Consider the following 13,168-nt stretch of genomic DNA (forward strand, 5'->3'; position numbering starts at 1 on the left):
TTGCATCTCACTGCGCTTGCCTCCCTCCCTCCCTCACCTCGCTTTGCCCTCACCGGCCATGCACTCAGCAGAGGCCTGGGCTTTGCAGAGCATCCTGGAAGTCACCTCTCTAGTGCCGGTGCAGAACCACCTAACCCAGAAACCTGGTCCACAACTGTCCTCAGGACAGGCCCATTCCTCACCCCACCAGTAACCCTCACCCAAACCCTCAACCCCATGGCGTAGGTCTACACCTAAGCTCAAACCTATCCCAAGTCTCACCCTAACCCCATCTTCCATACTGAAATCGCACCTGACCCCTGTCCCCCACCTCTTCCCTAAACCTCACCTAACCCAAGCCTAAGGCCAATGCTGACCCCAATTCACAGCCAAAAGCTGAAGCCCAACGGAACCCCCGCCCTAACACCTAATTGGACCCTTCAGCCCAACCTCTGATCAAGACCTGCACAGCAGGTCTCTAGATGCCACCAGGGCCCCAACCCAGCAAGGAAAACCAGGGAGGACAGGACTCCCTTGGACGGTACATGGAATGGGAGGTCCCCAGTGTGGGAAAGCACGGGCGTGAGGCTGGTGCCTTGTCCTCTTTCTGTCCATCCAATCCAGCCTTGCCAGCCTCCTGAAACCACTGTGACTCTGTGTTTGCGCGAAGGGAGGGGTGATTCTCTCCCTAAACCAATTGCTCTGTCTTTCTCTCTCTCTCTCTCTCCCATCTCTCTCTCTGTCTTTCTCTCTCTCTCTCTCTCTCTCTCTCTCTCTCTCTCTCTCTCTCTCTCTCTGTGTGTGTGTGTGTGCCTGCACCGAACTTAATTCCAGGCTTCACTAGATCCCACAGGGTGGGGATGGCTTGCATACATTGGAGGTGGCTGCACAAGGCCCCCTGGGCCTCTGTCCTTCTGAGCACAGCCCAGCTCCCATGCCAACCCTCCCACCGTACTTCGTTGCGGGGACTGAGCATTCCAGCCCTGGTGGCCAACTGCTTCTTCTGACTGCCAGGCTTCTTCTTCACCTCGTGTCTTCTCAAGGTGGCAACTCCAACAGCTTCCAACCCATCTCCCTTGTGCTTCCTAGGGTGTGTGTTGGCAAGGCGGTGTGTAACTGCAGGGTCATTGGGCTCCTTCCCCCAAGGATCCCAAATCACTGGGGGTTCTTCTTCACAACAGCAGCCCGCACCTCTCACCCTGCAAAGTGGGATCCCACTTTGCAGTATGTGCTTCCCAGGGGGAGACACTGTGTCCCAGCCCTCCTTCCTCCCCACTGCACGCATGTAGGCACCCAGCGAGGCTCTGGAATCTCTCCGTCTAGCCTGCCTGCTGGATGTGCTGACAGCAGAGACTCCTCCTGGGGGCTTGTGCATGGGCTCAACAAGATGGCAGGCATACCAGGAGCCTCAGCTTTCTAGTCAAGCAAATGGCTGGAGTGTGCTCTATGCTTCTCTGTGTCCCTCCTTCTCTTGGCTAGTCTGTCCTGGCATTGAAGCTCAGGGTCTTCAAGCTGCTAGGAAAGTCCACAGGCAAGCAGGCCGGCAGGCAGGCAGGCAGGCAGGAAAGGCTTTCTTGGAACACTTGAGCCAAGCCTCATTTCAGTGATAGCAATTCATCTATTCAAGGAGTAGGCATCCCACATAGAGAAGGTTGGGCAAAGCCACAAAGAAGCCCCTCAGGTACCCACAGGAAGTCATGCCAGGCAGTAGAGGGGCGGGTGGAGTGGCTGAGTGATGGGTGGGTACGGGTCCGGCCGGGGAGCTGCTGGCCACAGGCTAGATGTGCTTGCAGCCAGAAGCGAGAAACCAGTGAGCCTGGCAAGAGCAGTGGGGTGGGTGTGAGTGCGCCACCGTGCGGAAGTGCGGGGTGTGGCACGGGCCTGCGGTGTGGTCAGAGTGTGTGGGGTGGGCAGGGGCTCCCTAGGCAGGGCTGTGAGCACAGTGGAGCTAGGGTTTGAGTGTGTGTGGAGCAGGTGATTGTGATTGTGACTGTGAGGGAGTCAGCGTGCCAGGAGGGTGTGTGAGCATGTGTGGGGAAAGTGTGCAGAAGGCAGGCTGAGCGGTGCGGGCTGGGGTTGTGAAGAAGCAGACTAAGGTGGGCTGGCTTGGATGAAAGAAGAGGGCGGGGGGGGGGGGGGGGTGGAGGGCGGCGGCGGAGGGGGGCGGAGGAGGCAGTAGGCCTGGGGTGGGCGTGGAGAGGTGGAAGGCCGGGGCGGGCCCCCGGGCCGGGTGGAGGCAAAAGCCTACAGCACCCGGTATTCCCAGGCGGTCTCCCATCCAAGTACTAACCAGGCCCGACCCTGCTTAGCTTCCGAGATCAGACGAGATCGGGCGCGTTCAGGGTGGTATGGCCGTAGACGCCTGCTGCCGCTGCGCGCAGCCCCAAATGCTGCTCGCCGCCTCTGCAGCCTCCGCTCTCCACGCTCTCGCCAGCCTCTGCCTGCGGCTCTCGCCTCACACACACCTGCTGCGCCTGCCTGCTCGCACAACTGCATCGGAGCACGCTCGCACCAACGCACGGACCGCAGCCTCTGCCAGCAAGCCGAGCCTGCTGCTCTCGCCGCCAAGCGCTCTCTCCCCCCTTCCACCCAACCTTCCCCACACACGCACTAATGCCCAGAAGGAGACCGGGCCGATTTCCCAGCGACTCACTGCCCTGCCCTCCTACCCCACAGCCTGCCTGCGTCAGCCTTGCACATTCAAGCGCTTAAGGCAAGTGCACTTGCAAGGCTCCCCACCTGTCTTCTCCGGCCGCCAGGCTACTGAGGGACCGCTTCCATCTCTCGGTGCATGGCTGTGCATTTGGCTGCTTCCCGATGCTTTGCATCTCACTGCGCTTGCCTCCCTCTCTCCCTCACCTCGCTTTGCCCTCACCGGCCATGCACTCAGCAGAGGCCTGGGCTTTGCAGAGCATCCTGGAAGTCACCTCTCTAGTGCCGGTGCAGAACCACCTAACCCAGAAACCTGGTCCACAACTGTCCTCAGGACAGGCCCATTCCTCACCCCACCAGTAACCCTCACCCAAACCCTCAACCCCATGGCGTAGGTCTACACCTAAGCTCAAACCTATCCCAAGTCTCACCCTAACCCCATCTTCCATACTGAAATCGCACCTGACCCCTGTCCCCCACCTCTTCCCTAAACCTCACCTAACCCAAGCCTAAGGCCAATGCTGACCCCAATTCACAGCCAAAAGCTGAAGCCCAACGGAACCCCCGCCCTAACACCTAATTGGACCCTTCAGCCCAACCTCTGATCAAGACCTGCACAGCAGGTCTCTAGATGCCACCAGGGCCCCAACCCAGCAAGGAAAACCAGGGAGGACAGGACTCCCTTGGACGGTACATGGAATGGGAGGTCCCCAGTGTGGGAAAGCACGGGCGTGAGGCTGGTGCCTTGTCCTCTTTCTGTCCATCCAATCCAGCCTTGCCAGCCTCCTGAAACCACTGTGACTCTGTGTTTGCGCGAAGGGAGGGGTGATTCTCTCCCTAAACCAATTGCTCTGTCTTTCTCTCTCTCTCTCCCATCTCTCTCTCTGTCTCTGTCTCTCTCTCTCTGTCTCTCTCTCTCTCTCTCTCTCACTCTCTGTGTGTGTGTGTGTGTGTGCCTGCACCGAACTTAATTCCAGGCTTCACTAGATCCCACAGGGTGGGGATGGCTTGCATACATTGGAGGTGGCTGCACAAGGCCCCCTGGGCCTCTGTCCTTCTGAGCACAGCCCAGCTCCCATGCCAACCCTCCCACCGTACTTCGTTGCGGGGACTGAGCATTCCAGCCCTGGTGGCCAACTGCTTCTTCTGACTGCCAGGCTTCTTCTTCACCTCGTGTCTTCTCAAGGTGGCAACTCCAACAGCTTCCAACCCATCTCCCTTGTGCTTCCTAGGGTGTGTGTTGGCAAGGCGGTGTGTAACTGCAGGGTCATTGGGCTCCTTCCCCCAAGGATCCCAAATCACTGGGGGTTCTTCTTCACAACAGCAGCCCGCACCTCTCACCCTGCAAAGTGGGATCCCACTTTGCAGTATGTGCTTCCCAGGGGGAGACACTGTGTCCCAGCCCTCCTTCCTCCCCACTGCACGCATGTAGGCACCCAGCGAGGCTCTGGAATCTCTCCGTCTAGCCTGCCTGCTGGATGTGCTGACAGCAGAGACTCCTCCTGGGGGCTTGTGCATGGGCTCAACAAGATGGCAGGCATACCAGGAGCCTCAGCTTTCTAGTCAAGCAAATGGCTGGAGTGTGCTCTATGCTTCTCTGTGTCCCTCCTTCTCTTGGCTAGTCTGTCCTGGCATTGAAGCTCAGGGTCTTCAAGCTGCTAGGAAAGTCCACAGGCAAGCAGGCCGGCAGGCAGGCAGGCAGGCAGGAAAGGCTTTCTTGGAACACTTGAGCCAAGCCTCATTTCAGTGATAGCAATTCATCTATTCAAGGAGTAGGCATCCCACATAGAGAAGGTTGGGCAAAGCCACAAAGAAGCCCCTCAGGTACCCACAGGAAGTCATGCCAGGCAGTAGAGGGGCGGGTGGAGTGGCTGAGTGATGGGTGGGTACGGGTCCGGCCGGGGAGCTGCTGGCCACAGGCTAGATGTGCTTGCAGCCAGAAGCGAGAAACCAGTGAGCCTGGCAAGAGCAGTGGGGTGGGTGTGAGTGCGCCACCGTGCGGAAGTGCGGGGTGTGGCACGGGCCTGCGGTGTGGTCAGAGTGTGTGGGGTGGGCAGGGGCTCCCTAGGCAGGGCTGTGAGCACAGTGGAGCTAGGGTTTGAGTGTGTGTGGAGCAGGTGATTGTGATTGTGACTGTGAGGGAGTCAGCGTGCCAGGAGGGTGTGTGAGCATGTGTGGGGAAAGTGTGCAGAAGGCAGGCTGAGCGGTGCGGGCTGGGGTTGTGAAGAAGCAGACTAAGGTGGGCTGGCTTGGATGAAAGAAGAGGGCGGGGGGGGGGGGGGTGGAGGGCGGCGGCGGAGGGGGGCGGAGGAGGCAGTAGGCCTGGGGTGGGCGTGGAGAGGTGGAAGGCCGGGGCGGGCCCCCGGGCCGGGTGGAGGCAAAAGCCTACAGCACCCGGTATTCCCAGGCGGTCTCCCATCCAAGTACTAACCAGGCCCGACCCTGCTTAGCTTCCGAGATCAGACGAGATCGGGCGCGTTCAGGGTGGTATGGCCGTAGACGCCTGCTGCCGCTGCGCGCAGCCCCAAATGCTGCTCGCCGCCTCTGCAGCCTCCGCTCTCCACGCTCTCGCCAGCCTCTGCCTGCGGCTCTCGCCTCACACACACCTGCTGCGCCTGCCTGCTCGCACAACTGCATCGGAGCACGCTCGCACCAACGCACGGACCGCAGCCTCTGCCAGCAAGCCGAGCCTGCTGCTCTCGCCGCCAAGCGCTCTCTCCCCCCTTCCACCCAACCTTCCCCACACACGCACTAATGCCCAGAAGGAGACCGGGCCGATTTCCCAGCGACTCACTGCCCTGCCCTCCTACCCCACAGCCTGCCTGCGTCAGCCTTGCACATTCAAGCGCTTAAGGCAAGTGCACTTGCAAGGCTCCCCACCTGTCTTCTCCGGCCGCCAGGCTACTGAGGGACCGCTTCCATCTCTCGGTGCATGGCTGTGCATTTGGCTGCTTCCCGATGCTTTGCATCTCACTGCGCTTGCCTCCCTCCCTCCCTCACCTCGCTTTGCCCTCACCGGCCATGCACTCAGCAGAGGCCTGGGCTTTGCAGAGCATCCTGGAAGTCACCTCTCTAGTGCCGGTGCAGAACCACCTAACCCAGAAACCTGGTCCACAACTGTCCTCAGGACAGGCCCATTCCTCACCCCACCAGTAACCCTCACCCAAACCCTCAACCCCATGGCGTAGGTCTACACCTAAGCTCAAACCTATCCCAAGTCTCACCCTAACCCCATCTTCCATACTGAAATCGCACCTGACCCCTGTCCCCCACCTCTTCCCTAAACCTCACCTAACCCAAGCCTAAGGCCAATGCTGACCCCAATTCACAGCCAAAAGCTGAAGCCCAACGGAACCCCCGCCCTAACACCTAATTGGACCCTTCAGCCCAACCTCTGATCAAGACCTGCACAGCAGGTCTCTAGATGCCACCAGGGCCCCAACCCAGCAAGGAAAACCAGGGAGGACAGGACTCCCTTGGACGGTACATGGAATGGGAGGTCCCCAGTGTGGGAAAGCACGGGCGTGAGGCTGGTGCCTTGTCCTCTTTCTGTCCATCCAATCCAGCCTTGCCAGCCTCCTGAAACCACTGTGACTCTGTGTTTGCGCGAAGGGAGGGGTGATTCTCTCCCTAAACCAATTGCTCTGTCTTTCTCTCTCTCTCTCTCTCCCATCTCTCTCTCTGTCTTTCTCTCTCTCTCTCTCTCTCTCTCTCTCTCTCTCTCTCTCTGTGTGTGTGTGTGTGTGTGCCTGCACCGAACTTAATTCCAGGCTTCACTAGATCCCACAGGGTGGGGATGGCTTGCATACATTGGAGGTGGCTGCACAAGGCCCCCTGGGCCTCTGTCCTTCTGAGCACAGCCCAGCTCCCATGCCAACCCTCCCACCGTACTTCGTTGCGGGGACTGAGCATTCCAGCCCTGGTGGCCAACTGCTTCTTCTGACTGCCAGGCTTCTTCTTCACCTCGTGTCTTCTCAAGGTGGCAACTCCAACAGCTTCCAACCCATCTCCCTTGTGCTTCCTAGGGTGTGTGTTGGCAAGGCGGTGTGTAACTGCAGGGTCATTGGGCTCCTTCCCCCAAGGATCCCAAATCACTGGGGGTTCTTCTTCACAACAGCAGCCCGCACCTCTCACCCTGCAAAGTGGGATCCCACTTTGCAGTATGTGCTTCCCAGGGGGAGACACTGTGTCCCAGCCCTCCTTCCTCCCCACTGCACGCATGTAGGCACCCAGCGAGGCTCTGGAATCTCTCCGTCTAGCCTGCCTGCTGGATGTGCTGACAGCAGAGACTCCTCCTGGGGGCTTGTGCATGGGCTCAACAAGATGGCAGGCATACCAGGAGCCTCAGCTTTCTAGTCAAGCAAATGGCTGGAGTGTGCTCTATGCTTCTCTGTGTCCCTCCTTCTCTTGGCTAGTCTGTCCTGGCATTGAAGCTCAGGGTCTTCAAGCTGCTAGGAAAGTCCACAGGCAAGCAGGCCGGCAGGCAGGCAGGCAGGCAGGAAAGGCTTTCTTGGAACACTTGAGCCAAGCCTCATTTCAGTGATAGCAATTCATCTATTCAAGGAGTAGGCATCCCACATAGAGAAGGTTGGGCAAAGCCACAAAGAAGCCCCTCAGGTACCCACAGGAAGTCATGCCAGGCAGTAGAGGGGCGGGTGGAGTGGCTGAGTGATGGGTGGGTACGGGTCCGGCCGGGGAGCTGCTGGCCACAGGCTAGATGTGCTTGCAGCCAGAAGCGAGAAACCAGTGAGCCTGGCAAGAGCAGTGGGGTGGGTGTGAGTGCGCCACCGTGCGGAAGTGCGGGGTGTGGCACGGGCCTGCGGTGTGGTCAGAGTGTGTGGGGTGGGCAGGGGCTCCCTAGGCAGGGCTGTGAGCACAGTGGAGCTAGGGTTTGAGTGTGTGTGGAGCAGGTGATTGTGATTGTGACTGTGAGGGAGTCAGCGTGCCAGGAGGGTGTGTGAGCATGTGTGGGGAAAGTGTGCAGAAGGCAGGCTGAGCGGTGCGGGCTGGGGTTGTGAAGAAGCAGACTAAGGTGGGCTGGCTTGGATGAAAGAAGAGGGCGGGGGGGGGGGGGGTGGAGGGCGGCGGCGGAGGGGGGCGGAGGAGGCAGTAGGCCTGGGGTGGGCGTGGAGAGGTGGAAGGCCGGGGCGGGCCCCCGGGCCGGGTGGAGGCAAAAGCCTACAGCACCCGGTATTCCCAGGCGGTCTCCCATCCAAGTACTAACCAGGCCCGACCCTGCTTAGCTTCCGAGATCAGACGAGATCGGGCGCGTTCAGGGTGGTATGGCCGTAGACGCCTGCTGCCGCTGCGCGCAGCCCCAAATGCTGCTCGCCGCCTCTGCAGCCTCCGCTCTCCACGCTCTCGCCAGCCTCTGCCTGCGGCTCTCGCCTCACACACACCTGCTGCGCCTGCCTGCTCGCACAACTGCATCGGAGCACGCTCGCACCAACGCACGGACCGCAGCCTCTGCCAGCAAGCCGAGCCTGCTGCTCTCGCCGCCAAGCGCTCTCTCCCCCCTTCCACCCAACCTTCCCCACACACGCACTAATGCCCAGAAGGAGACCGGGCCGATTTCCCAGCGACTCACTGCCCTGCCCTCCTACCCCACAGCCTGCCTGCGTCAGCCTTGCACATTCAAGCGCTTAAGGCAAGTGCACTTGCAAGGCTCCCCACCTGTCTTCTCCGGCCGCCAGGCTACTGAGGGACCGCTTCCATCTCTCGGTGCATGGCTGTGCATTTGGCTGCTTCCCGATGCTTTGCATCTCACTGCGCTTGCCTCCCTCCCTCCCTCACCTCGCTTTGCCCTCACCGGCCATGCACTCAGCAGAGGCCTGGGCTTTGCAGAGCATCCTGGAAGTCACCTCTCTAGTGCCGGTGCAGAACCACCTAACCCAGAAACCTGGTCCACAACTGTCCTCAGGACAGGCCCATTCCTCACCCCACCAGTAACCCTCACCCAAACCCTCAACCCCATGGCGTAGGTCTACACCTAAGCTCAAACCTATCCCAAGTCTCACCCTAACCCCATCTTCCATACTGAAATCGCACCTGACCCCTGTCCCCCACCTCTTCCCTAAACCTCACCTAACCCAAGCCTAAGGCCAATGCTGACCCCAATTCACAGCCAAAAGCTGAAGCCCAACGGAACCCCCGCCCTAACACCTAATTGGACCCTTCAGCCCAACCTCTGATCAAGACCTGCACAGCAGGTCTCTAGATGCCACCAGGGCCCCAATCCAGCAAGGAAAACCAGGGAGGACAGGACTCCCTTGGACGGTACATGGAATGGGAGGTCCCCAGTGTGGGAAAGCACGGGCGTGAGGCTGGTGCCTTGTCCTCTTTCTGTCCATCCAATCCAGCCTTGCCAGCCTCCTGAAACCACTGTGACTCTGTGTTTGCGCAAAGGGAGGGGTGATTCTCTCCCTAAACCAATTGCTCTGTCTTTCTCTCTCTCTCTCTCTCCCATCTCTCTCTCTGTCTTTCTCTCTCTCTCTCTCTCTCTCTCTCTCTCACTCTCTCTGTGTGTGTGTCTGTGTGTGCCTGCACCGAACTTAATTCCAGGCTTCACTAGATCCCACAGGGTGGGGATGGCTTGCATACATTGGAGGTGGCTGCACAAGGCCCCCTGGGCCTCTGTCCTTCTGAGCACAGCCCAGCTCCCATGCCAACCCTCCCACCGTACTTCGTTGCGGGGACTGAGCATTCCAGCCCTGGTGGCCAACTGCTTCTTCTGACTGCCAGGCTTCTTCTTCACCTCGTGTCTTCTCAAGGTGGCAACTCCAACAGCTTCCAACCCATCTCCCTTGTGCTTCCTAGGGTGTGTGTTGGCAAGGCGGTGTGTAACTGCAGGGTCATTGGGCTCCTTCCCCCAAGGATCCCAAATCACTGGGGGTTCTTCTTCACAACAGCAGCCCGCACCTCTCACCCTGCAAAGTGGGATCCCACTTTGCAGTATGTGCTTCCCAGGGGGAGACACTGTGTCCCAGCCCTCCTTCCTCCCCACTGCACGCATGTAGGCACCCAGCGAGGCTCTGGAATCTCTCCGTCTAGTCTGCCTGCTGGATGTGCTGACAGCAGAGACTCCTCCTGGGGGCTTGTGCATGGGCTCAACAAGATGGCAGGCATACCAGGAGCCTCAGCTTTCTAGTCAAGCAAATGGCTGGAGTGTGCTCTATGCTTCTCTGTGTCCCTCCTTCTCTTGGCTAGTCTGTCCTGGCATTGAAGCTCAGGGTCTTCAAGCTGCTAGGAAAGTCCACAGGCAAGCAGGCCGGCAGGCAGGCAGGCAGGCAGGAAAGGCTTTCTTGGAACACTTGAGCCAAGCCTCATTTCAGTGATAGCAATTCATCTATTCAAGGAGTAGGCATCCCACATAGAGAAGGTTGGGCAAAGCCACAAAGAAGCCCCTCAGGTACCCACAGGAAGTCATGCCAGGCAGTAGAGGGGCGGGTGGAGTGGCTGAGTGATGGGTGGGTACGGGTCCGGCCGGGGAGCTGCTGGCCACAGGCTAGATGTGCTTGCAGCCAGAAGCGAGAAACCAGTGAGCCTGGCAAGAGCAGTGGGGTGGGTGTGAGTGCGCCACCGTGCGGAAGTGCGGGGTGTGGCACGGGCCTGCGGTGTGGTCAGAGTGTGTGGGGTGGGCAGGGGCTCCCTAGGCAGGGCTGTGAGCACAGTGGAGCTAGGGTTTGAGTGTGTGTGGAGCAGGTGATTGTGATTGTGACTGTGAGGGAGTCAGCGTGCCAGGAGGGTGTGTGAGCATGTGTGGGGAAAGTGTGCAGAAGGCAGGCTGAGCGGTGCGGGCTGGGGTTGTGAAGAAGCAGACTAAGGTGGGCTGGCTTGGATGAAAGAAGAGGGCGGGGGGGGGGGTGGAGGGCGGCGGCGGAGGGGGGCGGAGGAGGCAGTAGGCCTGGGGTGGGCGTGGAGAGGTGGAAGGCCGGGGCGGGCCCCCGGGCCGGGTGGAGGCAAAAGCCTACAGCACCCGGTATTCCCAGGCGGTCTCCCATCCAAGTACTAACCAGGCCCGACCCTGCTTAGCTTCCGAGATCAGACGAGATCGGGCGCGTTCAGGGTGGTATGGCCGTAGACGCCTGCTGCCGCTGCGCGCAGCCCCAAATGCTGCTCGCCGCCTCTGCAGCCTCCGCTCTCCACGCTCTCGCCAGCCTCTGCCTGCGGCTCTCGCCTCACACACACCTGCTGCGCCTGCCTGCTCGCACAACTGCATCGGAGCACGCTCGCACCAACGCACGGACCGCAGCCTCTGCCAGCAAGCCGAGCCTGCTGCTCTCGCCGCCAAGCGCTCTCTCCCCCCTTCCACCCAACCTTCCCCACACACGCACTAATGCCCAGAAGGAGACCGGGCCGATTTCCCAGCGACTCACTGCCCTGCCCTCCTACCCCACAGCCTGCCTGCGTCAGCCTTGCACATTCAAGCGCTTAAGGCAAGTGCACTTGCAAGGCTCCCCACCTGTCTTCTCCGGCCGCCAGGCTACTGAGGGACCGCTTCCATCTCTCGGTGCATGGCTGTGCATTTGGCTGCTTCCCGATGCTTTGCATCTCACTGCGCTTGCCTCCCTCCCTCCCTCACCTCGCTTTGCCCTCACCGGCCATGCACTCAGCAGAGGCCTGGGCTTTGCAGAGCATCCTGGAAGTCACCTCTCTAGTGCCGGTGCAGAACCACCTAACCCAGAAACCTGGTCCACAACTGTCCTCAGGACAGGCCCATTCCTCACCCCACCAGTAACCCTCACCCAAACCCTCAACCCCATGGCGTAGGTCTACACCTAAGCTCAAACCTATCCCAAGTCTCACCCTAACCCCATCTTCCATACTGAAATCGCACCTGACCCCTGTCCCCCACCTCTTCCCTAAACCTCACCTAACCCAAGCCTAAGGCCAATGCTGACCCCAATTCACAGCCAAAAGCTGAAGCCCAACGGAACCCCCGCCCTAACACCTAATTGGACCCTTCAGCCCAACCTCTGATCAAGACCTGCACAGCAGGTCTCTAGATGCCACCAGGGCCCCAACCCAGCAAGGAAAACCAGGGAGGACAGGACTCCCTTGGACGGTACATGGAATGGGAGGTCCCCAGTGTGGGAAAGCACGGGCGTGAGGCTGGTGCCTTGTCCTCTTTCTGTCCATCCAATCCAGCCTTGCCAGCCTCCTGAAACCACTGTGACTCTGTGTTTGCGCGAAGGGAGGGGTGATTCTCTCCCTAAACCAATTGCTCTGTCTTTCTCTCTCTCTCTCTCTCCCATCTCTCTCTCTGTCTTTCTCTCTCTCTCTCTCTCTCTCTCTCTCTCTCTCTCTCTCTCTCTCACTCTCTCTGTGTGTGTGTGTGTGTGTGTGCCTGCACCGAACTTAATTCCAGGCTTCACTAGATCCCACAGGGTGGGGATGGCTTGCATACATTGGAGGTGGCTGCACAAGGCCCCCTGGGCCTCTGTCCTTCTGAGCACAGCCCAGCTCCCATGCCAACCCTCCCACCGTACTTCGTTGCGGGGACTGAGCATTCCAGCCCTGGTGGCCAACTGCTTCTTCTGACTGCCAGGCTTCTTCTTCACCTCGTGTCTTCTCAAGGTGGCAACTCCAACAGCTTCCAACCCATCTCCCTTGTGCTTCCTAGGGTGTGTGTTGGCAAGGCGGTGTGTAACTGCAGGGTCATTGGGCTCCTTCCCCCAAGGATCCCAAATCACTGGGGGTTCTTCTTCACAACAGCAGCCCGCACCTCTCACCCTGCAAAGTGGGATCCCACTTTGCAGTATGTGCTTCCCAGGGGGAGACACTGTGTCCCAGCCCTCCTTCCTCCCCACTGCACGCATGTAGGCACCCAGCGAGGCTCTGGAATCTCTCCGTCTAGTCTGCCTGCTGGATGTGCTGACAGCAGAGACTCCTCCTGGGGGCTTGTGCATGGGCTCAACAAGATGGCAGGCATACCAGGAGCCTCAGCTTTCTAGTCAAGCAAATGGCTGGAGTGTGCTCTATGCTTCTCTGTGTCCCTCCTTCTCTTGGCTAGTCTGTCCTGGCATTGAAGCTCAGGGTCTTCAAGCTGCTAGGAAAGTCCACAGGCAAGCAGGCCGGCAGGCAGGCAGGCAGGCAGGAAAGGCTTTCTTGGAACACTTGAGCCAAGCCTCATTTCAGTGATAGCAATTCATCTATTCAAGGAGTAGGCATCCCACATAGAGAAGGTTGGGCAAAGCCACAAAGAAGCCCCTCAGGTACCCACAGGAAGTCATGCCAGGCAGTAGAGGGGCGGGTGGAGTGGCTGAGTGATGGGTGGGTACGGGTCCGGCCGGGGAGCTGCTGGCCACAGGCTAGATGTGCTTGCAGCCAGAAGCGAGAAACCAGTGAGCCTGGCAAGAGCAGTGGGGTGGGTGTGAGTGCGCCACCGTGCGGAAGTGCGGGGTGTGGCACGGGCCTGCGGTGTGGTCAGAGTGTGTGGGGTGGGCAGGGGCTCCCTAGGCAGGGCTGTGAGCACAGTGGAGCTAGGGTTTGAGTGTGTGTGGAGCAGGTGATTGTGATTGTGACTGTGAGGGAGTCA

General features: G+C 59.6%; 4 non-coding genes across 4 annotated transcripts; all 4 read right to left on the bottom strand.

Moving 5' to 3' along the window:
* Positions 1–2,220: 2,220 nt before the first annotated feature.
* On the bottom strand, positions 2,221–2,339 carry LOC122112282. Its single transcript, XR_006148175.1, has one exon. It is a non-coding gene; the product is annotated as a 5S ribosomal RNA (ribosomal RNA).
* Positions 2,340–5,013: 2,674 nt separating this feature from the next.
* Positions 5,014–5,132, bottom strand: LOC122112283. The gene has a single exon (XR_006148176.1). It is a non-coding gene; the product is annotated as a 5S ribosomal RNA (ribosomal RNA).
* A 2,674-nt stretch (positions 5,133–7,806) lies between these two features.
* LOC122112284 lies at positions 7,807–7,925 on the bottom strand. Its single transcript, XR_006148177.1, has one exon. It is a non-coding gene; the product is annotated as a 5S ribosomal RNA (ribosomal RNA).
* Positions 7,926–10,594: 2,669 nt separating this feature from the next.
* Positions 10,595–10,713, bottom strand: LOC122112285. The gene has a single exon (XR_006148178.1). It is a non-coding gene; the product is annotated as a 5S ribosomal RNA (ribosomal RNA).
* Between the last annotated feature and the right edge of the window lie 2,455 nt (positions 10,714–13,168).

This window comes from Dipodomys spectabilis, unplaced genomic scaffold (genome assembly GCF_019054845.1).
Source record: "Dipodomys spectabilis isolate Male_0828 unplaced genomic scaffold, ASM1905484v1 ptg000092l, whole genome shotgun sequence".
In the NCBI taxonomy this organism is placed as follows: Eukaryota; Metazoa; Chordata; class Mammalia; order Rodentia; family Heteromyidae; genus Dipodomys; species Dipodomys spectabilis.